The sequence below is a fragment of the Caretta caretta genome, chromosome 1, assembly GCF_965140235.1.
Source record: "Caretta caretta isolate rCarCar2 chromosome 1, rCarCar1.hap1, whole genome shotgun sequence".
Taxonomy (NCBI): Eukaryota; Metazoa; Chordata; order Testudines; family Cheloniidae; genus Caretta; species Caretta caretta.
The window spans coordinates 246,345,036-246,371,672 of record NC_134206.1 but is presented as its reverse complement, the minus strand read 5'-3'; the positions used below and the strand labels follow the sequence as shown (position 1 = coordinate 246,371,672).

Here is a 26,637-nt window from a genome sequence, read left to right as displayed (position 1 = left end):
AGGGATATGGGAGAATGGAAGGAATGGGGGAAATGGAAGGTCTCAAGAGGAAGAGCGGTCCCGGGACAGCTACAGATTTGTGTATGTCCAGAGACCATACCAAACCTCCTTCTTTGGAGTACAGTGCAGAGGGTGCCGTACTTCAGCAGGGCCAAACTGCAGATGGATGGGTGTTGAGTGCAGTAGGTACTGGGAGTCCACACTGCTGGTCTGTGAGGAGTGGAATGCTGTGGTTAGAGAGTGGAGCCAGAAGGTTGATAAGACTGTGTTGGCGGGGGCGCGCGCGTGTGTGTGGGGGGTGCACGGGAAACAGCAGGGGAGGGCAGGCGCAGAGCTGCTCGGTTTGAAGAGCTCATATCACCTGGAGCGTGTCTGCTTGGTGCTCCATAACGGTTAAGAGCTGCTCCGTGGCTTCATTCTTGCTTGCTGCGTTTTCCTTTTGGTCCCTCTTCTTGCTGTCCCGCCACTCCTTCAATTCCTTTTTTCTCCGTGGCAGAGTGCATCATAAACTTAGGCATAAAGTCCTCCTTTAGTTCTTCTTGGACGTTTCCTAATTCTTTGCAACCATTCTGCTGCTGCTAACAGAGAAGCAGGCTGTGCTCTGTGAAGTTTAAATGCAACATTTTACAGAAGCAGTATTGTTTGCATAGACAACAATTCAGTGCTTTAAAACACAGCCAGTACTCACACCCCAGTCATTAACTGGCGGACTCCAGGCAAGCACACAAGCTGCAAGACCCCCAAAATGGTGAGTAGCCGCAAGAGCAGGGTAAATCACTGTTTCTGGACCCTGCTGTACACTGGGCATGTGGCTCTTGGGCACTTGGAAAGCCAGCACTGTAGGGTGGGCCTGAATCATTCTTGTCCCCACACTTTCCACAGAAGGTGATCATTATGGAAGATATTTCGCTGATGTGGGTGAGCGGGGAATCAAAGGAGGGTCTTTCTCCAAGACTACGGCTTCCGCCCTGGCCCTATGCGGCTAGCCTGTATGCAGCAATGGTCTCCCCCTCCCCAGTGACAGCACAGTGGCGTGGGAAAGTTACAGTTAATGGGGCAAGAAACAAAGCAGCTCAGGCGAAGAACCTGCAGCAGTGGATTGCCAAGTATCTCCACAAGAGTTTCCTGGCGATCTCTGAGGGACATTCCCATGAAGTGAGGGAATCAATCAACAGCCTATTCTGCCACTCAGACTATGCATGCAGTGGAAGACAAGCCTGCTTTCTGCAACCCTCCTGCCCCCAACAACTCACTTCAGCAATTCCCAAAAATCAGATCCACTTAACAGGGGTCTCCTGTCCTGTTTGTGCTTCGCCAGTCTCCGACTGCTGTGACTGGCTAGCCTTCTCCAGGGTAGAAAAGAGCTCCTGGCTGCATGCATCTCTGGCCTCCGAGACATCCTCTGCCTCTGGGTCCCCCTTCCCCTCCCTATGCTCGTCCAAGCTTTCCTCCTCCTGGCTCAGTCCACTCTTGACTGGAACAGGAGCCACCAAAGTATCCACAGTGGCCTTTGCAGTGGAGGTGGGGTCGCCACCGAGTATTACGTCCAGCTCTTTGTAGAACCAGCAGCTCGTGGGAACAGTACCGGAGCAGTGGTTTGCCTCCCACGCCTTGTGGTAGGCGTTCCGCAGCTCCTTCACTTTGACCCTGCCCTGCAGTGTGTCTCGGTCATGGCCCCTTTCTGTCATGCATCTAGAAATCTGTCTGTAGGTATCATAATTCCTATGGTTGGAGCGCAGCTGGGACTGGACAGCCTCCTCTCCCCAAATGCTGAAGAGGTCCATCAGCTCGGCATTGCTCCAAGCAGGGGATCGCCGGCATCACCGAGCAAACAGGAAGGGGACTTTCAAAATTCCAAAGGAATGTACAGGGTGGGGATGACTGTTGGGCACTTGAGGGCAGGGCAGTAGAGTTCAAACCAATGACCAGAGAGGTGAGAACAGGCATGGGGGGACACCTCCCGGAGGCCAGTCACAGCGCTATCAACCAACCAGGGTATCTACACTGGCACCGCAGCACTGTAGGCCTGGCACAGGAAGCCTTACGCCTCTCGTCGGGGTGGGTTTTTTTACAGCGCTGCATCTGCACGATTTCTGCGCACTAAGTGGCTTGGCAGCGTGTACACCTCAAGAGTTACAGCACAGAAAGCTGCTTTACTGCGCAGAAACTTACCAGTGTAGACAGGGCCTTAATATAGCACAAGTGTCTTGTTTAAAGGTCATTTCCTTTTCTTCACCCCTATTTAGTCACTTCTAAGGAGAAGATTTTAATGCTTCTGATGACCTATGGACACAGGGAAATCTAAATTTAACAAGGCTTTTTATCTGCCAGACACTATACAAGCACATAGATACTATGTGTCTCGTTCTTTAGCCATGCAAAACTGGTGTTTTCTCACTGAACCTTCACAGTCTGAGCCTCATTTCAAATTAAATACTGGAAGTATTCTTCCCAGAGAAAAGCAAGAGTTTTACAAGATGACATGGGCCTGAGCTAACAAATTCAATTCTGGTTTGGATTCAATGGTGTTTGGATGCAACATTAGAGTTGGACCCCTCTGTACTATTAATAAACACCACAAATTTATTATTGTTTCCTAGAGATAGAAAGTCCAAATTACTACCTCTCATCTTTTTAATGTCCCCTGCTTCAGTGGCATAGAAATCAATGGAATGGTGCCTGTATTAGCAGGAAATTCTGTTCTACTGAGTGGGTGGGGATGAGTGATTAGACAGTTGCTTAACCCCAGAAATCTTTTTTGTGGTTCCTCTTTTTCTTATATTTCCGAGAATGCTTTTATTTCTTGTTGGGTCAAATCGTGAAAATGCTCTGACAAGCAGTGTTGCCGAGTTGAACATGAGGACTACCAAGGGTAACTGTATTCGCAGCAGCAAGCATTGGCAGGGTTAGACTCTCAATCCCCATGGTACTACCAGAGACCCACTGAAAGGAAGTTTGGTGACCTATCAGTGCCCTACCTCACAACTGCTGAAACAGCATAAGCATGACAGAAGTAATTTCCAACAAACTAAAGATTTTTAGTGGCAATGGTCTATAGTACTGAGTCATAAGATTGTAGTTTCAATAAATAAAGCCTTTTCTGAGACAGAAAACTGGAGCAATAAACACAAAGTTTAGGCTTGCAAATGCTGAGATAGTCAGTAATGGTTCAGATGAAAAGGCCCAGGATCCAGCAGATGTTGAATCTTTTTCTTTTAAAGTGCAATTGCTACTCCTGGGGTAATTCTATGCTACTGCACAGTGCAGAATTTGCACAGAATTAGAGTTTTGTGCAGAATTTCATTCCCCTCCCCGCAGAAATGGGCTGTTGGTTGCCACTGGAGGCTGCTGGACCCGGCAGTACCCAACTTCCTCACAAATAAAGGACACTGCCAGGTGCAGGGAGACGGGGAGCCAGAGGATTCCTGGCAGCTCCTGAAAGAAAGAGGTGATGTATGGGCTGCAGCCTCACAGTGAGCCCAGCCCAGCAGGGATGAAGGCCCTGGGCGGTGTCAGCCCTCCACAGCCCAGCACTGAAATAGTCACAGGAAACTCCATACAAGCCTGGTCTGACCAGCACCAAGCTGTTTCTCCCTCTAGATCCCTGGGCGCGCGCGCGCGTGTGTGTATCTGGCCCCATGTCTGGGCTTGGGGGCAGGGGAGTGCAGTTGTCGGGGCCCCCCATGCAGCCCCCTCCCTACACCTCCCAACTACACACACACCCCCTCCAGCTCCTCCTTCTATTTGAAAACCCCTAAAGGGGCAGGGCGAAAAAAAAGGAGAACAGAATAAAAGACCGGAGGGGCAGAGTTTTCTCTCAAGATGTGTTCAGCTGGCACATGAGACACACACAGATGGAGATGCCCAACAAAAGCATAACAGAAAAACAAGGGTTTGTGGGAATTTCTTTAACTCTCTACTCCTGGGGGAAATCTTTTGTCGTCTGCATTATTACAGACATACTTGCTGACAGATAGATATTTTGAAATAAATTACCAAAATAACTGAAACTGGAGTGACTTATTTTCACAAATAAAAGTTGCAGAATTTTTTTGGCACAGAATTCCCCCAGGAGTGAACTGCTCTGGAAATACAGTGATACGACCAGCTTACTCAGAACTAGGGAGCTCACAGTGTCCTTAGGATTAAGAGAGTCATGAAAACAATTCAGAGGAGAAGCTCAATCATGCTAATGAATGTAGCAAGAGTGCTAAGCAGTCAGGATTGCCTTTTCTAGTTTATGGTAATACAAAAATATACCTGCTTTGGAGAGAATATATTTAACATGCTATAGCAAAATACGCTTCGGGTGTTCCTCCAGGAATACATTCATGGCCCTTTCATTTCACCAAATCTTGCTCTGAACTGAAACAGAGCAACAGCCTTTTTTTTTTTTTTTAAATATCTTGCAAACTGTTCTTTCACATTCTTAAACCATTCCACAATTAAAGAAAAATGCATGAGTGGAATGGACATCCACAAAGGCCTCAACAGCATTACACAACCCTTACTTTAAACAATATTTAGAAGCACCTTAAAAGAAACACTACGCGTATACTCATTTTCTAGCAGAAACTGGGATCAAGATCTCTCCTCCCTCAGATTCTCTTCAGGTATAAAGCCAGATTTGAATTTAATAGAGGACTCAAAAAGGAACATTATAAGGGTTTTTTCCCCTTGATACTAGTCATGACCTATAAACGTGGCATGATTTTTAAAATACTGTTTATTTAAATATAGTTAAAATCTCTCATATAGATATGGATTTCAAGCAGGATCTGTATTCCAATCACATGGGTGCTACACTTGTATTATGAAAGACTCCCTATGGCAACGGAAGGCTTCCAATTATTTTGGATTATTTCCTGTGCTTTTGGAAAACGGATTATTTACTCCTACAGCAAGTGTGCCAGTGACTTGGTGGATGAGCTATGTAACCGTACAGCAGCTGCTGTCACGAGTCAATAATAAAAGGCACCACAGTAATTGCAGTGTTGATTTGTTTTCACTTAAAAGACAGATCACAAGCATTGTTTTTTCTTACAGGTATTGAATGCCTGCTCTACTATCTCCCACTCGACCTCCCAGTTTCACTGGATCATTAAAGTCAACAGCCTTCAGATGTTACTGCCCTGGAAGTGGATTTTGCCCATCTTAATACAAAAGTAACGCTCCAGACATGGTGGAAGAAGAAAACTGTACAGTATTTGACCTGTGCTCTAAAGTCATGCATCTGCAGCCATAAGACTAGAAGATCTGATTATTGCCAGCCATCTAACAAAAGAAGAATATGCCTGAATACCCAAATCTGTATTTAGGCACATCAATTAAATAGCCTGATTTTCAGAGGAACTGAGATTTTCGGAAGAGCTCAGAGCACTCAGCTCCTCTGCAAATCAGGCCACTTAATTCTGTGCCTAAATATGGATTTGTTATTCAAATTAAAAATACTGGCCACAGCACTCTGAAAGCAGTCACTCCCATAATCACTTTATAATAAATTACTCTCAGTATTAGTCACACTTTGGTTAATACACATAGCATTTCTTTTATATGGTGTTAAAAATTTATAACTTTCTATATTAAACATCTGCAGAACCATAGTATGACAACTATTCCTTTAGAAAAATGATCAATAGTTCTCTTATAATTCTGAAGCACCTTCATCCTGCCAAAACAATAGATTAACTTACCAGTGAAGACGGTCAGAACATTTGCTAAGAAACAGCTGGATTCATTTATGCTGTTTAACCTCAAATATGGCTCTTTTTTTAAACTTAGCTAAGCTCACTTCCTGTTCACACCGTGAATATTGAGACACCCAAAGCAGGACATACATACAACTACACACTGACAGGGCTAGCAGTCTCATTTCCTTTGTGGCTTCCAAGACTAAGGCTGAAACAGTCTTGCCACTGGAAGATCACTGCACTTTTCAGAAGAAGTCACCACACTAATAAAACCCTTTGAATATACACATTTGAGTAAAGACAAATAGGAGGGTGGGAGCCTCTTCACTTACAGTATCTATCGCTTTGATTCTCTTTTCACTGCTACTCCAAAACTTTTCACTGTCCTGCGTCTTTAAATGCAAGTGCCTGTCCTCTCTGCTAGAGGGCAGGGCTGCAAGGGGATTCAAAAAAGTATCTGAGAGACAGACGCACACACTAACAGATGGTTTTTCTGTTTCCCTTGATCTAAAATACGTATTTTGGTCTTTGTGTAAGGAAATATAACAATCCTTTCTACTTCAAGTGTATCATGTCATAAGATTGTCAGACATAATAAAGGGTGTCTATTGACCTTTCAGAATTTCTCTTCAAATCCTAATGGTTAAAAAAAAATCAGTAATGTTACTAACATACAGCTGCCTTCCCAAGTGGGCAATTTACATATTAAAAGAGATGCATCACACGTAAAACACCTGACATATGCACTCTAATTGTGATCCTGATTTCATAGGTCAAATCTGGCAACTGAAATATCCAAGAATTACTACCTTCCCATTAACATGTCAGTGCTAGTAGTCTAAGAATTTGCTTTTGACAGGTATATATTCAAAAAAGACAAGTTATACTGTAAAACATATCCATATTTTTATCTAGTATTCTACTTAACTGGACCTATTTTAGCATACATTTGGGTGAATGGAAAGCATATTCTTTTGTTAAATGTATTTCTTTAGAAGCTACATCATTGGACTGTACTTCATTATTATGCAGTCATTTAGTTACCTAGTATTTATAGGTTGCTTAATATTTCTGTGGGAAACAGTGAATATTATCAACAAGTCATCCCTGATGGCTGATGGTTGCTTTAAAAACAAGTGACCATTTCTAAAGCAGCAACACACATACAGGTGCATAAAATATCAGTAACGTGAAGCAAAACAAAAAAAAACAACCTTGTTTTCTTGTTTGTTGGCATTTTTTCAAACAATTGAAAATAGTGCTAATTCTAAGAAAAGTTTCACCAAGATACACAAAGGCTGCTTTTCTTTACAAAGCAACAATGGGCAATATTCAATGCAAATCTCTTTGCTCAAAGTTTACACAAGTTTGCATTTTTTCTTCAAAACTTCAGGGCCTATAACCAGCATGCTATAATGTTACAAAAAAGTAGAATATTTTCTGGATGAGGGAAGGGCACAAATTGGGTGAAGCAATACAAATTCATACTGAACAAGTAATTTCAGTTTTGCACAGCTGTAAACATGCTCTAATCTTCCCAGTTGTTTGGAGGGTGTGGGGAGGAGTATTATAAACTTTTTACGTAAAAACAAAACATCCTGGTTTGCAACAACTTGCACTCTCAATTTACAGATTATATAAGGGGATCATGTCCCCAAATGGAAACTTTCAGCATGGCCTTTTATATAAAACAGCAGCACCTCCTTGCAGCCACCTCAGCCCTGTACATAGACCCACAGTTCTGGGCATATTACACAATACTGTACAAAGTATCATTTGAAAACTCGTGATTTGCCGATTACTGTCCTGGTAAAATGTGTGTGGCAACATTTATGTAAGGATATAAGATTCTATAATGTTACCAAGACATGTTCCAGAGGGCAGTCACAAACAAGTTCCCCACAGACAAAAGGCTAGCCAATGCCTCAGCCAGGTGTCAATGGCATCAAAGGGACCATCACCTGATTAAGTAGCTATTCTTCAGCAGGAAAGAGAGTGTGGGCAAAAGATTTACATTTTTACAAAGAAGCAGCTTAAGTAAGGTTCCTGGTCACACTGCTGGTCTGTCTCTGAACATCAGCTGAAGATGATTCTTGCACAAGAGAAAGGGTGGTAAGAGGAGAGGGCACACACCCCAAATCATCTCTTCCTTGCTCTCTACCCACAACTGCATCAACATCTAAAGAACAAAGGAAGCAGCATTGGACTGGGGGAAAAGATCCTGTCGGAAAGAGGCTCAGCTTGTAAGACTGATGGAACATGCGGTGAGAGAGACCTGTGTTTTGTATTTGCTTAGGTGTTATTGCATTTTATCGTTCATTTCTTTGTAACCAATTCTGACTTCTATGCCTCATTACTTGTAGTCACTTATAAATCTTTCTGTAATAAAACACATTTGTTTTGTGGATTTATCTAAACCAGTGTGTTTGGATTGAAGTGTTTGAGAAACTCCATTTCGGCATAACAAGATTTGTGCATACCATTTTCTATTTCATATGAGCTTGTATTGGCCAGAAAGGTGCTGGGTAGTACAAGATGCACATTTCTGGGAGAAGTCTGGGACTGGGAGTTTGCTAGTGTTGCCCTGTAATATAATTTACAAGTGGCTGGACTACAGCACTCAAGCGGTATAGCTGGGAGTGATTTACATTCTGGAGGCTGTCTGTGCACAGACCAGGAGTTAGATTTCAGAGGAACAGCCGTGTTAGTCTGTATTCGCAAAAAGAAAAGGAGTACTTGTGGCACCTTAGAGACTAACCAATTTATTTGAGCATGAGCTTTCGTGAGCTACAGCTCACTTCATCAGGAGTTGTTGCTCTCACAGTGAAGCAAGGTGAAAAGGCAAGCCAGGTTGGGGAATTGAGGGGATACGGCTTTGCATCACTCCAGAGTGTACCCTGGGTAATGTCACACCTGGTTAGCAGGACGTTTGGATGTATTTTCATGTAGCAATTGTTCATCAAAGTTGGGTCATGAGGTAAACAAAACCTTAACACAAACTATAGTAAGTAGGTCACAAGCACCACTTCTTTGGGGGGTGGGACAAAATACAATTATTCCAAAGCAGCTTTGGAATGCTGAAGTTCTGCCTCAGAAAGGAAAGTCAAATCACAATGCAGAAAAGAACATTTAAAATAGTAAGAGTGTCTATTTTTAGAAGAAATTTTTAAGGTGTCTAAAATTGGTTCCAATTTCCATAGGCTGTTATGCAAAGCTGGTTGAAGATAATCTGCTTTCACAAATAAGTTTCCAAATTTCAAACTTGTTTTCAATTCCAGTTGTTTAAAGTGGACCGGATTGTTGAAGTTTTGCAAATTTATTTTTATTTGCAAACATTTGATATTGTCAATAACTTTAAAAATGCAGAGTTTTTCAAAAATGATGAAATTGCTGACAATGCCAAAATCTATTTTGTGAACAATTTTTTTTTTAAATTGAAAGAGGCCACTTTCGGTGAAACTTTTCATTTGAAGAATGAACAGCTTAGACCTCAACTTTAATAGAAAAATAGTGGTTACTAACCTTTCGTAACTGTTGTTCTTTGAGATGCATTGCTCATGTCCATTCCAGTCTAGATGTGTGTGTGCCCGTGTGCACAGTCGGAGACTTTTGCCTTAGCAGTATCCATAGGGTCGGCTGCAGCGCCCCCTTGAGTGCCGCACTCATGCATCAGGCACCACTGACCCTATGCTCTTTCAGTTCTCTCTTGCCGGCAACTATGACAGAGGGGCAGGAGGGCAAGTAGCTGAATGCACATGAGATCCAGCGGTGTGCCAAACCAGTGCTGGCGTAGCCAAGCCAGCACTACGAGGATCACCTTCACCCTGTTCTGTTGAAATTCATAAGGACTCTGTGGATCAACAGAACTGGGGGAATGGCGAACATTAGAGCCCCCGATCACAGGAGCAGAAAAGCGTCCGACAGAACCTCCGTCAGACCCCTGAGAGGAGCAGAAAACATGGCATTTCCTGTTGTGCCTGGATGCAAACAGCTCCACCCAGAGAGTTTCCCCCACCTGTGGAAGATGATGCTGACCACCTCCAGATGGAGAGACCACTCATGGTGAGATGAGAAGATCCTGCTGAGGAGATTGCCAAGGTATTCCTGGCACTGGGGAGGTGTGTGGCTACGAGACGGATGTTGTTTTGTACACAGAAGTCCCATAGCCTGAGGGCTTCTTGGCAAAGGGCAGACAACCTGGCCCAGGCTTGCTTGTTGATATAGAACATAGCTGCTGCATTGTCCATCAGGACCTGGACCACCTTGCTTTTTAGGTGAGGTAGGAAGGCATGGCAGGCCAAGTGGACTGCTCTGAGCTCCCCGACATTGATGTGTAGTGAATAATCAAGGTGGGACTAACAACCTTGTGTGCTGAGATTGCCCAGGTGGTAACCGATCCCAGGTCTGAAGCATTGGAGGCTAGGGTAACCGATAGCAGGTGGACTGCGAACGGAACTCCCTCTAACACTGATGCTGGATTTTGCCACCATGCAAGTGACAGGATGTGGTCTGGGACCTTGTCTACATAGTCCATGCTGTGTCTGTTGGGGATGTAGACCAATGCCAGCCATGCCTGCAGCAGACTGGGTTGGAGTCACGCATGCCGAACCCCGTAAGTACAGGTTGCCAGGTGGCCCAAAAACCGCAGGCAGATCTGAGCGGTGGTGAGAGGGTGATCTTGTATACACGAGATCAGGTCTGCCATGGCCAGGAACCAGGCCTCGGGGAGGAAAGCCCTGGCCTGAGTAGAGTCGAGTACTGCTCCAATGAACTCTATGCACTGCATCAGGACTAAGGTTGATTTAGCCTCATTTATTAACAGCACAAGGTTGTGACAGGTGGAGCAAACCAGGACAAGATGACTCTGTACCTGATCCCGGGATCGGTCTTTTATTAACCAGTCCTCAAGGTACGGACACCTTTGCGCCTCAGGTAAGCGGCCATTGGCACTATACACTTTGTAAACTCTGAGCCGACGAGAGGCTGAAGGGTAGTGCTGTGAATTGAAAATGGTGGTGGCTCAATTAAAAAAAAGATATATAAACACCTGTGCCCCGGGAAAAGTGTCCCCTTTAAGTCAAGAGCAGTGTACCGGTTCCTAGGATCCAAGGAGGGGATAATGGAAGCTAGGGAGATCATGCAGAACTTTAACTTCTGAGGGACTTGAAGCGTTGCAGGTCTAGAATGGGTCTGAGGCCTCCTACTCCTGTTATTTCTTAATTCCAAAAGCAAAAGAACCCTTTCCCTCTCATGTCTGGAGGGACCTCCTCCACTACCCCCAGGAACAGGAGGTTCTTGACCTCTTGCACAAGTAGTTGCTTGTGAGAAGGGTCCCTCAAGAGGGACCGGGAAGAGGGGTGGGAGGCAGGGTGTAGCCCAAAAAAAAAAAGTGTCAAGCACCCAATGGTCTGAGATCAGCCGCAACCAGGCCAACTGGAAGGAGCCTAGAGGGTCGAGGAAAAAGCAGAATTCTGGGCAGTGGCTGTGGTGCCGTCCTCTGGCGCATCCTCAAAATGCCTGTTTCTGGCTGCCCTGGTCTCCGTCACTTAAACCCCTTGTCTGCCTCCTCCTTTCTGTAAGAGCAGGACTGGGGGACACTCCACGACCTTGACGAAGGCGGAGGAGACAGCGGACGGAATGGCTTTCTAGCCCGTTGAAGGGTGTGCAGGCCCAAGGACTGGAGGGTGGCACGGGAGACTTTACGGCTGTGAGCTGTGCATCCCTCAAAGGGGAGATCCTGAAGGGTAGTCTTCATCTCCTAGGACAGCCTGCTCCTTGGGCGCCGGCGAGGGGGAACCGTGCTGGGTGGGTTCTGGTGCCAGCAGTGCCCTGAGTGCCGATGCCAAAGTACTAGTCATGGAGTGCGATTGGGAGGGCTCTGAGACAGGGCAAAGCACAGCCTCCATGAGGAGGGCCTTCCAGGGGATATTCTGCTCCTTTTGAGTTCAAAAGCAAAAGGTTTTACAGATCCTGTACTTGTCTTTTCTACGTGATTCCCCCAGACACTTCAAACACCTGTTGTTGGGGTCACTAATGGGCAATGGCCAGGTACACGAACATGACTTGAAGCCTGGAGAACGCTTACATGCCAGAGACTGTGCGTGAACAGCCCAGGAGTGGAGGTTCTCACAGCAGAACAGGGTAAGGCTGGCTCCCAGAGTCAAGGATTGGAGTGACCTAGCAGATCACCGGTCCAGATAACACCAGGGGAACGTCACAGGGGTCTGTCTCTATTTTGTTCCTTTTATGCTTTACAAAAAAAAAGGTAACATGCTCTAAAGATTGTTTATTCAAAGAAGCAAGAGGCTCAGATTCTCCACATGACACTTAGGAGGGCTTTCTGCAGCCAGGATGGGAGGTCACTCTCAAAGACGCCATGTGCAGAAGTTGTCTTCTCAGAAAACATTTTCTTCTCCCACCTCACTAGTGCCCTCCAAACCATGAAAGATTCTCAAAATACTCCCCTCTCCTTAAGCACCTGTGAGATTGCACCACACAACCACCACCTTGGCTAAGAAACAGACAGCTATAAGGATTTATGGACCCAGAGATATTTAGACTCCTTAAAGCAGTTGTATCCCTCCAACCCCTCTCCCAAAATCTCCCACAGCACCCAGCCATTTGGTCCCCCCCCCTCAAAATTGTCTCATCCCGGATTTCAGTGATATTTGGGCACCTATCTTCTTTAGGCTCCTTTGAAAAACCCAGCCGTTATGTCTGACAGAAGTTGTTTGGCAATCTCATATAGGATCACTCATGCCACCTAATTTTCCAGTGTACATGAGGGAGAAGTTTTAAATAAAAAACTCGAGTTTCATGAGGCCTTCCTTTTCAGGTTATTTCTGGTTTGTGGGGTTCCTCCTGTTTCAGTTGTGTTTGTCCTAACTTCATTGTATGTACAGTACAATAAAGCTATTTTGCTGTCACAGGAAAAAAAAATCTGGAAAAAAAAAACACACACAAAGTTCCTGACTGTTCCAGAAAGGTTTCAGCATTTGCCTAAAGGAAGATTAAGTATCTGGCCTTTGGTTTTTGTAATTTGTTTTCATATTCAGAGGCAAGCTTTTGGAGCTACACATGGAAAGGGTATACTATTAAAATAGACTTACATATTACAAAAACTTATCACATACCTATGAACTCACGTTTACATATATTTGATAGCTTTCATATAGCTGTGTATGTGAAATATTCCCAGTATATGATGACACCAGATTCTGACCTTCGCTGAACTAACTGCATTGCTATTAGTCCTTATAGCATCTGTCCATCTGAGAAGCCATCTGTTGCATCATCTCCAGTCTTAATTAAAATCAGTGTAGGAAGCACTGTCTCTGGCTGTTGATGAATAATGAATTTCAGTCTACAAAAGCTGTCAACCCAAAACCTTCTTCAATCATTAAAATATTATAGCATATTAGAAACTGTTCCAAGTCCTCTTCAGGAGGAGAGCCATATTACTGACACAGCTTATTGCTGGCCAGTCCAGCCAACCGGAGCCAATACTTTTACTTCGTTTGATTTGGGAAGGATCAACCCTCCACTAAGTTATTGGAGTAGGAAATTGGGCAAGAGGACAAAATTTGGGACAGAGAAATCATTTAAGTATTTCTTCCCAGAGCTTTAGGCTTTGTCTACAATGCACACCTTAGAGTGGCACAGCCATGCCACTAAAGCCTCGCCGTTGTAAAGCATGCAGTATAGCCACTCTGACAGGAGAGAGCTCTCCTGACAAAAATAAAACCATCCCCAGTGAGGGGCGGTAGCTCTCCCACCGACGAAGCACTATCCATACCAGCGCTTTTCGTCATTAAAACTTGTGTCTTTCAGAGGATCCCCCCCATCCCAAGCGACAAAAGTTTTAACAACAAAAGTGCGGTTTAGACAAAGCCTTAATGTTACTAACTAAATTCAAAGCTATCTGTAATTAACAGAGGAACTGTACTTTGGTGAAGGATCCAAGACAAATCTCATCATTTAAGTAGCTAAATATAGACTCAAAATTCAAAGTGCTCTAAGCCATGTTTTGATTAGTTTGTCAGATCACCACCACTCCCATAACCGCATTGGTCGTTGAGGCACCATCATCGATGAGCAATCAACCAATTGTCTGCACCCCTGACGATTGTGTGTCAGTGGTTGAGTCTCCGTGAAGTCCATTCTGGTCCACAGTTACGTTACCAATCCATCTCTTCTTCTGTCTACCTCTTCAGGTCTTCCCCTGTACTGTCTCTTGAAAGATGATCTTGGATAGGCCAGATGATCTGTTACATGGCCGTACCACTTCAGCCTAAGCTTCTTTACAGTCATCAGGGGGGTCTTCATATGACCCAGCGCATTGGGTGATAATGTTGCAGACCTCTTCATTAGTGACGTGGTCGAAGGAGGAGATGCCCAGGATTTTATGGAAGTATCTCATCTCTCCTACCTGTGTTTTCCGTTCAAGTTCTGCCATAAGGGTCCATGTCTCGCACGCATACAGAAAAATGGAGATGACCAGCAGTTTTAATTTGGATTCCAGGAAAATGTTTGTTCCTCCAAATTGGCTTTAGCTTTGCCACTGTTGCTGTTTCCGCAGTTCTTGCTAGAATTTCTGCCTTTGATCCTTCATCAGCGATGACTGCCCCCAAATACTTGAACGGTTTCATTTTCTCCAGCTCTTGTCCACCGACAGTGATATGTGAGCTGAACCTGTCATATTTGTCTGTCAGCTTGGTTTTCTCTGCACTGATTTCCATACCATATTTTGCAAAGGTTTCATCCAATTGTTTCACAAGGTTGCCAAGTTCATCTTTGCTAGTTTCCTTTTCCATCCAACCCACTTAGGCTATGTCTGCACTGCACAGTGCTGATCTACCAAACTGCTGTATCACCCAGTAGTTAACTGGGACCTGAGAGAACCTTACTCTTCTCTTTATGCTGCATTATTCTCAGAATGACATGAAAACTGCCATTACTATTCTCTGAGTAACAGCCCCCCCAACTCAGAACCAGAGGTTCTCAAACATTTCCCATAGTGTGACCCATGTTTTAATAGAGAGATTGCCCCCTGGACCACTTCTCCCTCTACTCAGGATCAAATAAATATCCCTGTTACAACTACAGCATGGAGAAAATAATGTAAGTGCTACATATATGTAATTCCTTGGAATGCAATTTAGCAGCTAGAAATGAAGGAGGGGGTGCCGACACCACGTAATCAGTTTATTCTCTGCTAGACACCAGTGGTCCACAGAGATCAGTAATCTCTGCTTTAGATATTGAAGACTAGGTCAAAGAATGCCTGTTTCTACAAAGATATTAATGACAAGCTTAAAAAACAGAATTTCGTGTTCTCTCTAAAACAAGGAGTCTGGTGGCACCTTAAAGACTAACAGATTTATTTGAGCATAAGCTTTCGTGGGTAAAAAACCCACTTCAGATGCATGGAGTGAAAATTACAGATGCAGACAAATATACTGACCCATGAAGCACTCACAAGTTGAGAACCAGTGTTGACAGGGCCAATTCGATCAGGATGGATGTAGTCCACTCCCAACAATAAATGAGGAGGTGTCAATTCCAGGAGAGGCAAAGCTGCTTCTGTAATGAGCCAGCCACTCCCAGTCCCTATTCAAGCCCAAATTAATGGTGTTAAATTTGCAAATGAATTTTAGTTCTGCTGTCTCTTTGAAGTCTGTTTCTAAAGTGTTTTTGTTCAAGTATAGCTACTTTCAAATCTGTTACAGAACGTCCAGGAAGATTGAAGTGTTCTCCCACTGGCTTTTCTATGTTCCCATTCCTGATGTCTGATTTGTGTCCATTTATTCTTTTACATAGGGACTGTGGTTTGGCTGATGTACATGGCAGAGGGGCATTGCTGGCACATGATGGCATATATCACATTAGTAGGTGTGCAGGTGAATGAGCCTCTGGTGGCGTGGCTGATGTGGCTGGGTCCTCTGATGGTGTTGCTAGAGTAGATATGGGGACAGAGCAGGCAACAAGGTTTGCTACAGGGATTGGTTCCTGGGTTAGTGTTTCTGTGGTGTGGTGCGTAGTTGCTGGTGAGTATTTGCTTCAGGTTGGGGGGCTGTCTGTAAGTGAGGACTGGCCTGTCTCCCAAGGTCTGGGAGAGTGAGGGATTGTTTTCCAGGATAGGTTGTAGATCGTCAATAATGTGCTGGAGAGGTTTGAGCTGGGGGCTCTATGTAATGGCCAGTGGTGTTCTGTTATTTTCCTTGTGGGGCCAGTCCTGTAGTAGGTGATTTCTGGGTACCCATCTTGCTCTGTCAATGTGTTTCCTCAATTCCCCAGGTGGGTATTGTAGTTGTAAGAATGCTTGATAAAGGTCTTGTAGGTGTTTGTCTGAGGGATTGGAGCAAATTCGGTTGCATCTTAGGGCTTGGCTGTAGACAATGGATCACGTGTGATGTGGTCTGGATTTTCTCTAGGGGTCTTGTATAGGTACCCTTCACCATATTATGTGAATATCACCACCAAGATTAAGGAACAAGATATTATCTCCCTTCTTGCTGGCTTACAGTATAGGAGTTTTTCCCATTTTGGTGTGTGGGGGCAAAGATGTGTAGAAGGCTACTGTGGGAAAGCTAGGTTGAAGAGAAGAGTTTTGTATTTAGTTCTGAATGCAGTGAGGTTAGAGGTCAACCTCTTATTTCTTCTACCAGCAAGTTCCACAGTCTTGGTCAAAGTTCTGCCATGCAGTCTTGAGTGTTGCCCTCCCTTCATTGTTCCAGTCAGCCATGACCACAGGGAGAGATGGACACTTAGGTAGACAGGGCCAATGCTATACAGGGCTTTGAAATCAGGACAGCAACCTGCACCATAACTGTTGACTGTAGCTATTTTATGACAACTGTAAGCTTAGTTATAAAATCTAAATCAATCTCCTATCCATAAGAAATGTTATTGGGGGTGAGAAAGAAAGATCAGTTATAACGAGACTCTAATTTTCTGACCCAATCATATTTCATTTAGTTGGAACAAAAGAAAGCACAGGAATGCTTAGATATGCACAAAACTAGATTATCTTCTATAGCACATGGCCTATGTACATTATTTCTTTTCAACCACCAGTATCTGGCACAGATTTGTAAATGATTTACCATTTATCAATACTGAGGTTTAGCGTTACTACATATTATGAACAGCTCTAGAATAACGTTAAACTATTTTTAAATGTTCTTGAACATATGACCTTCAGCCTCAGATGTGGCTGGTGATTTTTTGTTCAAGTTTTGTTTTGATACATTAAAACTACACTGAAAAAGGAGATAGGAATTTCCTTTATTTCATCTTCCATTCCCAAGTGTGTGCAAAACATGGAGCAAATGGAGCAACCATATTGGTCACGTAAATTTGGATCAGGTAAGTATACACACATCCATAAGTACAAATACTGTTTCATATGATCACATGCATCATAATGCTGCCCTTTTTCATTGTGATACGTAAAGCGAATAGTCCTCTCAATTTAAAACAAATTTTATTCCCCAATAATGGCTAAATCAGTACATTCTAAAAATGCCATTTGCACATCAGGAACTCAAAGAACACAGAAAAAAATCAGTGACAAATATAAAAAAAAAATTTTATGACAAGCTAGAAACACAGTAGTTAGCCCTAGTAGCAATATTCAGTATTGCCTTCACTGACATTCCTCTCCCCCGCCTCCCGTCCACCTGATGAAAATGGCATTGCACAGGTCAGTGTCTAGAAATCATAACTCACCACTGTAGTTCTACAAGGTGAAAAAAGTTGTGTTGGGGTTTTATTGGGGGGGGGTTATCAGCATAGTTTCTCTAACTGTATTTGACTTTCTCCAATTCACTTGGCACACTTACTTGTTTTCTAGGAATATGATTAGAACTAGAAAAGTATTTACAAAATAAGAATAAACTAGCTGATGATCTTCAGCATTCTAGTTTTAAAAAGCCGAGTGGCTATGCTGGAAGGGAGGAAAGTAGGAAACGTCCCCTGCAACTTTTGAGCTCCTAGAGAGTTTATTGAGTCAGCCTGGAACTGCCTACTAGGTCTACACAACCCATTTGTTTGGAATTACACCTAGACAAGAATTATGCATCTTCTCAGCCAGTCATCATGATGCCTAAAATTGCAAAGTGCCACTTTCACACAGGTAAACCTCAGACAGACACGGCTATATTGAGACAGAAAAACAAATTACTTTAAAATTAGTATGAAGCCAGTTCTCCTCTTCACTAAATCCAACACTAGAGAAGGGTGACATCTGACCAACAGTTATAAAATAATCAAATCATGGATTGAGGAAATAAGTCAAATTTAAGAGCTCATTGCCAATCTAGGGCAAGTTATCTTTCTGTTGATACACTGTATGGGGAAACCTTCCATACATACTTAATTCTTATATAAATATTTCTATATTGCTCATACTATACTAGGTTTCAGAGTAGCAGCCGTGTTAGTCTGTATTTGCAAAAAGAAAAGGAGTACTAGTGGCACCTTAGAGACTAACCAATTTATTTGAGCATAAGCTTTCGTGAGCTACAGCTCACTTCAGCGGATGCCAGCATCGGATGCCATCCAATGAAGTGAGCTGCAGCTCACGAAAGCTTATGCTCAAATAAATTGGTTAGTCTCTAAGGTGCCACTAGTACTCCTTTTCTTTATATTATACTAGGTAGCTGCTCAAGATCAAGGAATTCACTACTGAAAATTCATATATGCAGGAGCCCAAAGTTATAAGGTACGGTAAATATCATTCATTTCATTTGTTCACTATAGGAAAGGGCTGTTTTCTAAGCATATTCTGGTTACTCTATTTTTCATAGAAGAAAAAAAATACTTTCAACCTTAAAAGACTCAAGAAACACTCCGACTTTTCTGAAAAATTAGGACCAAAGCTAAAATACAGGTCAAAAACCATATACCATTTTGTCTATTGAGTTATACTAGAAGGGTTTTTATTTTGAAATTTTTCTTCAAATGCGTATTGGTGAGTGAGTATTAGAGTATAGTTGTAGTCAGAAAATTGCCTGTAAAAACATGATATATATTCTCATTAGCTTCATATCAAAAGTTGCTCAGTTTAGATTTATAGGATAAAGTTGAAACGGTGAGCTATGAAAACTCAATTTGGGATCTGAACGAGATACTTATCTTCCTTTTATACCATCACCAAAGATAACAGTTCTGAAGTCAGTACTTCACGAACAAATTGATGAGTAGTACAGAATCCAGTTTACACTGCCACAGGCATAGTGGTACCACGAACATTGAGGAGAAAAAAAAAGTAAAAAAGACAATGTTACTACCTGGGCACATCAAGAAGTAGATAATCCTAAATAAAGTGCGATTTTATTTTACTGTACCAACTTCTGTTGGTGAAACTTTTGAGCTACCCAGAGCTAAATACAAGGGGGAAACAGGTTGTTTAGCATAAGTAGACCATTCAAGGTGAAGTGGCCAGTTAACACTTCTGCAGGATAGGGCAAAACAAGGGGTGGGGTTAGTGGATTACAGATTGTTGTAATAAAATAAATCTCTGTAGAACACTCCTGCATGAGCATCAACTTTCTAGACACCATGATCAGCTTCAGCAATGGAAGCCTACAGACAACTATATACAACAAAACCATGGATGACCAGATTTACCTTAACAGATTTGTTGGTGTGTTGGGGGTGGTTACTGGATCTGTGATCTGCAGCCAGTCACTCAGATCCACAGAATATGCTCAGGAGAGCAAGTCCAGGATACACACCAAACAAGGACACTTCACCAGAGAACTAGATTGCATCATGGAATGGGCCACCGAAATACCCCGAGAGAACCTGCTTCAATATGGGGATGGGGGGGCGCAGGGGAAACAGTGTTGCAACCTCTCATGATTTTGTCATGAGTCTCATGATAAATTATGGTTTTCCTTAAAGCCCCAGCTCCTGGAGTCAAATGGGTATCTGATGATTTCAGCCTTCATTTTTTAAAAAAGGTAAGATTCTAGCCCTCTTGGATGTGGGGAAAGCTTCAAAAATGTGACCCCAGTGTACCCTAAAGGCTCAAAGCAGGAAGCAAATAAACACCAAATCTATTATTTTTGCATAATCTCATGATTTTTTGTGAGCCTGACTCATGGTTTTTGAACATTTGGGGTTGGCAATACTAAAAAACCTTCAGACTGCACACCCCTAAGGTGTCACTTATCATCCCACACAAAAAACCCATATGAGGTATCATTACACTACAACCTATACATGATGGCCTCCCCCTCCCCCCCGTCATCCTGAAATAGTTCTTTTCCAAACCACCTCTTCTGGCCTTCAAACAACTCCCAACCTCACTAAACTCATCATCAGAAGCAAGCTCTGCACAGACCAGGACCCACCAACTCAAAGCGGCATCAGACTGTGCCAGAACAGGTGTAGAGGTGTTAATGAGCCACTTCACCATGAATGGCCATACTGGGTCAGACCAATGGTTCATCCAGCCCAGTTTCCGGTCCTCCAACAGTGGCTGGTGCCAGATGTGTTCATTCCCTTTGAAACAGGGCAACTGTGTGTTAACCACTTATGCTAAACAATCTGTTCCACCTTGTATTTAGCTTTGACACTCTCAGGGTATGTCTACACTACGGAATAAGGTCGAATTTATAGAAGTCGTTTTTTTAGAAATCGATTTTATATATTCAAGTGTGTGTCCCCACAGAAAATGCTCTAAGTGCATTAACTCGGCGGAGCGCTTCCACAGTACCGAGGCTAGAGTCGACTTCCGGAGCGTTGCACTGTGGGTAACTATCCACCAGTTCCCGCAGTCTCCGCTGCCCATTGGAACTCTGGGTTGAGATCCCAATGCCTTATGGGGCTAAAACATTGTCGCGGGTGGTTCTGGGTACATATCGTCAGGCCCCTGTTCCCTCCCTCCCTCCGTGAAAGCAAGGGCAGACAATCATTTCGCGCCTTTTTTCCTGAGTTACCTGTGCAGACGCCATACCACGGCAAGCATGGAGCCCGCTCAGGTAACCATCACCATATGTCTCCTGGGTGCTGGCAGACGCGGTACGGCTTTGCTGCACAGTAGCAGCAACCCATTGCCTTCTGGCAGCAGACGGTGCAATACGACTGGTAGTCGTCCTTGTCATGTCCGAGGTGCTCCTGGCCACGTCGGCTGGGAGCGCCTGGGCAGACATGGGCGCAGGGACTAAATTTGGAGTGACTTGACCAGGTCATTCTCTTTAGTCCTGCAGTCAGTCCTATTGAACCGTCTTATGGTGAGTGGGCAGGCAGGCGATACGGACTGCTAGCAGTCATACTGTACCATCTTCTGCCAGGCAGGCAAGAGATGAGGATGGCTAGCAGTCGTACTGTACCATCGTCTGCCGAGCAGCCATGAGATGTGGATGGCATGCAGTCCTTCTGCACCGTCTGCTGCCAGCCAAAGATGTAAAAGATAGATGGAATGGGTCAAAACAAGAAATAGACCAGATTTGTTTTGTACTCATTTGCCTCCTCCAGGTTACACTGCAGTCACTCACCGAGAAGGTGCAGCGAGGTAAATCTAGCCATGTATCAATCAGAAGCCAGGCTAACCTCCTTGTTCCAATAAGAACGATAACTTAGGTGCACCATTTCTTATTGGAACCCTCCGTGAAGTCCTGCCTGAAATACTCCTTGATGTACAGGCACCCCCTTTGTTGATTTTAGCTCCCTGAAGCCAACCCTGTAAGCCGTGTCGTCAGTCGCCCCTCCCTCCGTCAGAGCAACGGCAGACAATCGTTCCGCGCCTTTTTTCTGTGCGGATGCCATACCAAGGCGAGCATGGAGGCCGCTCAGCTCACTTTGGCAATTAGGAGCACATTAAACACCACACGCATTATTCAGCAGTATATGCAGCACCAGAACCTGGCAAAGCGATACCGGGCGAGGAGGCGACGTCAGCGCGGTCCCGTGAGTGATCAGGACATGGACACAGATTTCTCTGAAAGCATGGGCCCTGACAATGCATGCATCATGGTGCTAATGGGGCAGGTTCATGCTGTGGAACGCCGATTCTGGGCTCGGGAAACAAGCACAGACTGGTGGGACCGCATAGTGTTGCGGGTCTGGGACGATTCCCAGTGGCTACGAAACTTTCGCATGCGTAAGGGCACTTTCATGGAACTTTGTGACTTGCTTTCCCCTGCCCTGAAGCGCATGAATACCAAGATGAGAGCAGCCCTCACAGTTGAGAAGTGAGTGGCGATAGCCCTGTGGAAGCTTGCAACGCCAGACAGCTACCGGTCAGTTGGGAATCAATTTGGAGTGGGCAAATCTACTGTGGGGGCTGCTGTGATGCAAGTAGCCCACGCAATCAAAGATCTGCTGATATCAAGGGTAGTGACCCTGGGAAATGTGCAGGTCATAGTGGATGGCTTTGCTGCAATGGGATTCCCTAACTGTGGTGGGGCTATAGACGGAACCCATATCCCTATCTTGGCACCGGAGCACCAAGCCGCCGAGTACATAAACCGCAAGGGGTACTTTTCGATAGTGCTGCAAGCTCTGGTGGATCACAAGGGACGTCCCACCAACATCAATGTGGGATGGCCGGGAAAGGTGCATGACGCTCGCATCTTCAGGAACTCTGGTCTGTTTCAAAAGCTGCAGGAAGGGACTTTATTCCCAGACCAGAAAATAACTGTTGGGGATGTTGAAATGCCTATATGTATCCTTGGGGACCCAGCCTACCCCTTAATGCCATGGCTCATGAAGCTGTACACAGGCAGCCTGGACAGTGGTCAGGAGCTGTTCAACTACAGGCTGAGCAAGTGCAGAATGGTGGTAGAATGTGCATTTGGACGTTTAAAGGCGCGCTGGCGCAGTTTACTGACTCGCTTAGACCTCAGCGAAACCAATATTCCCACTGTTATTACTGCTTGCTGTGTGCTCCACAATATCTGTGAGAGTAAGGGGGAGACGTTTATGGCGGGGTGGGAGGTTGAGGCAAATCGCCTGGCTGCTGGTTACGCGCAGCCAGACACCAGGGTGGTTAGAAGAGCACAGGAGGGCGCGGTACACATCAGAGAAGCTTTGAAAACCAGTTTCGTGACTGGCCAGGCTACGGTGTGAAAGTTCTGTTTCTCCTTGATGAAACCCCCCGCCCCTTGGTTCACTCTACTTCCCTGTAAGCTAACCACCCGCCCCTTCTCCCTTCAATCACCACTTGCAGAGGCAATAAAGTCATTGTTGCTTCACATTCATGCATTCTTTATTCATTCATCACACAAATAGGGGGATGACTACCAAGGTAGCCCAGGAGGGGTGATGGAGGAGGGAAGGAAAATGCCACACAGCACTTTCAAAGTTACAACTTTAAAATTTATTGAATGACAGCCTTTTTTTTTTGGGCAATCCTCTGTGGTGGAGTGGCTGGTTGGCCGGAGGCCCCCCCCACCGCGTTCTTGGGCGTCTGGGTGTGGAGGCTATGGAACTTGGGGAGGAGGGCGGTTGGTTACACAGGGGCTGCAGTGGCAGTCTGTGCTCCAGCTGCCTTTGCTGCAGCTCAACCATACACTGGAGCATACTGGTTTGGTCCTCCAGCAGCCTCAGCATTGAATCCTGCCTCCTCTCATCACGCTGCCGCCACATTTGAGCTTCAGCCCTGTCTTCAGCCCGCCACTTACTCTCTTCAGCCCGCCACCTCTCCTCCTGGTCATTTTGTGCTTTCCTGCACTCTGACATTATTTGCCTCCACGCATTCGTCTGTGCTCTGTCAGTGTGGGAGGACAGCATGAGCTCGGAGAACATTTCATCGCGAGTGCGTTTTTTTTTTTTTTCTTTCTAAGCTTCACTAGCCTCTGGGAAGGAGAAGATCCTGTGACCATTGAAACACATGCAGCTGGTGGAGGAAAAAAAAAGGGACAGCGGTATTTAAAAAGACACATTTTATAAAACAGTCGCTACACTCTTTCAGGGTAAACCTTGCTGTTAACATTACATACATAGCACATGTGCTTTCATTACAAGGTCCCATTTTGCCTCCCCCCACTGCATGGCTACCCCCTCAACCTTCCCCCCTCCCTGTGGCTAACAGCGGGGAACATTTCTGTTTAGCCACAGGCAAACAGCCCAGCAGGAATGGACTCCTCTGAGTGTCCCCTGAAGAAAAGCACTCTATTTCAACCAGGTGACCATGAATTATATCTCAGTCTCCTGAGGATAACACAGAGAGATAAAGAACGGATGTTGTTTGAATGCCAGCAAACATACGCTGCAATGCTTTGTTCTACAATGATTCCCGAGTATGTGTTACTGGCCTGGAGTGGTAAAGTGTCCTACCATGAAGGACGCAATAAGGCTGCCGTCCCCAGAAACCTTTTGCAAAGGCTTTAGGACTACATCTAGGAGAACCGCAAATGCCAGGGCAAAGTAATCCTTTCACATATTTGCTTTTAAACCATGTATAGTATTTTAAAAGGTACACTCACCAGAGGTCCCTTCTCCGCCTGCTGGGTCCAGGAGGCAGCCTTGGGTGGGTTCGGGGGGTACTGGCTCCAGGTCTAGGGTGAGAAACAGTTCCTGGCTGTCGGGAAAACCGGTTTCTCCGCTTGCTTGCTGTGAGCTATCTACAACCTCCTCCTCATCTTCTTCGTCCCCAAAACCTGCTTCCGTATTGCCTCCATCTCCATTGAAGGAGTCAAACAACACGGCTGGGGTAGTGGTGGCTGAACCCCCTAAAATGGCATGCAGCTCATCATAGAAGCGGCATGTTTGGGGCTCTGACCCAGAGCGGCTGTTCGCCTCTCTGGTTTTCTGGTAGGCTTGCCTCAGCTCCTTCAGTTTCACGCGGCACTGCTTCGGGTCCCTGTTATGGCCTCTGTCCTTCATGCCCTGGGAGATTTTCACAAAGGTTTTGGCATTTCGAAAACTGGAACGGAGTTCGGATAGCACGGATTCCTCTCCCCAAACAGCGATCAAATCCCGTACCTCCCGTTCGGTCCATGCTGGAGCTCTTTTGCGATTCTGGGACTCCATCATGGTCACCTCTGCTGATGAGCTCTGCATGGTCACCTGCAGCTTGCCACGCTGGCCAAACAGGAAATGAGATTCAAAACTTCGTGGTTCTTTTCCTGTCTACCTGGCCAGTGCATCTGAGTTGAGAGTGCTGTCCAGAGCGGTCATAATGGAGCACTCTGGGATAGCTCCCGGAGGCCAATACCATCGAATTGTGTCCACAGTACCCCAAATTCGAGCCGGCAATGTCGATTTAAGCGCTAGTCCACTTGTCAGGGGTAGAGTAAGGAAATCTATTTTAAGAGCCCTTTAAGTCGAAATAAAGGGCTTCATCGTGTGGACGGGTGCAGGTTTACATCGATTTAACGCTGCTAAATTCGACCTAAAGTCCTAGTGTAGACCAGGGCTCAGGGCTAGTCTACACTAGAAGCACTACAGCGCAGCACCACTGTAGCGTGTCTGTTGAAGACGCTTTCTGCCGACAGGAGAGAGCTCTCCCAGTGGCATAATAAAACCACCTTCCCAAGAGAGGGTAGCTATGTCGGCAAGAGAAGCTTTCCCAACAACGTAGCGCTGTCTACACTGGGGCTTAGGTTGGTGCCAGGGTGGTGGTTGATTCACAAACCATAACTTATATCAACACAACCTGTACTGTAGACAAGCCCCGAGTATCTTTCCCAGACCTGAAGAAGAGCTCTGCGTAGCTCAAAAGCTTGTCTCTCATCAACAGAAGTTGGTCCAATAAAATAAAATGACACTTTATTAGGTCCAGTAAAAGATTATTACCACACCAACTTTGTGTCTCTCATATCCTGGGACCAATACATGTGTAATACTGCAAACAACATATTTTAGAACACAAAGGACAATTTATATTTATTTGAAAACCATGAATGATCTACGTTTAAAACCAGCTAGTAATGGTAAAGAGACATTGTGCTTGACCTTTATTTGTTGACATTGTTGGGGACACTGGGTCGGGGACACTAGGTTACTCGAGGGGTGGAAGACCACGAGTGTCGATGAAGCCCCCTCGCACTCGGCCCAAGTGTCCTTGGCGCTCCCTGCCTGGAGGTGCTTGCAGCAGCTCTGCGTACTAGGCCCAAGTGTCCTTGCCCCCCCTCCCGCTTGGAGGCACTCACAGAAGTTATGCTGAGGATCTGCAGCAACATGTTACAGAGTCAGACTGCCTGAAACTAAACAAGGCCAAACAGGGCAGATATGGAAGAAAAATGCTGAATAAAGCAGCTTTATGTATAGTTTAACAAATGATACAAAAAACAAGGGAACTCGCTGGTAACTGGATTGGCTGGCTATATGGATACTTAGGGCAGCTTGCTATTGGATAAGTATGCTGAAGCAAGGATGTATAAAAGCCTGTGTAACTTCCTGCTCTGTGTGCAGGATTTGAGATTCTATTCTCCCTGTACCTTTTTGAAGCTGCAAATAAACTTTTCTGCTTGTCCACCCCGTTGTGATTATTGGGTGAAGCACACCGGGTAGCGAGCCAACCCCTGCTGTTGTTTTGCCTCTCGGCACTGGGTGTCGGCAACAACATGAAGAACAATAGTCCATGATTAAGGTCTATAAATCACATTGTACAGCTGAAGGTATTAACCATATTGAAATGCTAAACACATTCGGTCAAGTTCAGTCTGTGGAGTTACACAAGCAATTAGTTTGACCCATTGTTGTTTTATATATGAAGAATTTTTTAAGATTACCATTAAAGCTGCTTAATGGAATTGCCTCTGCCAAGAGTAATACACTGAAAAGTCATTCCCATCTGCTGGTTAAATGCTGAACAGCAACTCATTTAAGCAGCCTTTGTGGTGAGAAACTGGAAGCTGCCTGATATCTTAATACTAGAAGTTTCTACCCAGCAAATTTACAGCTGATTCATCTGCTCTCTAGTCTCACTTTTTTTTTTTTTTTTTTTTTTAAGAGGGGTGAGGGATTCTTTATTTTTCAGGAACATTCAATA

General features: G+C 44.8%; 1 protein-coding gene and 1 long non-coding RNA gene across 3 annotated transcripts in view; one reads left to right on the top strand and one right to left on the bottom strand.

Annotated features, from left to right (window-relative positions):
• LOC125626654 (uncharacterized) overlaps nucleotides 1-7,135 on the top strand; it is a 69,316-nt gene extending 62,181 nt beyond the window's left edge. For both annotated transcript variants that reach the window (XR_007353813.2, XR_012665897.1), the window contains exon 3: nucleotides 5,047-7,135. This is a non-coding gene — a long non-coding RNA (uncharacterized LOC125626654). The remainder of the gene's footprint in view (nucleotides 1-5,046) is intronic.
• The window catches only part of FGD4 (FYVE, RhoGEF and PH domain containing 4), a 197,662-nt gene that overhangs the window by 144,674 nt on the left and 26,351 nt on the right, over nucleotides 1-26,637 (bottom strand). The gene's annotated exons all lie outside the window — the stretch shown is intronic.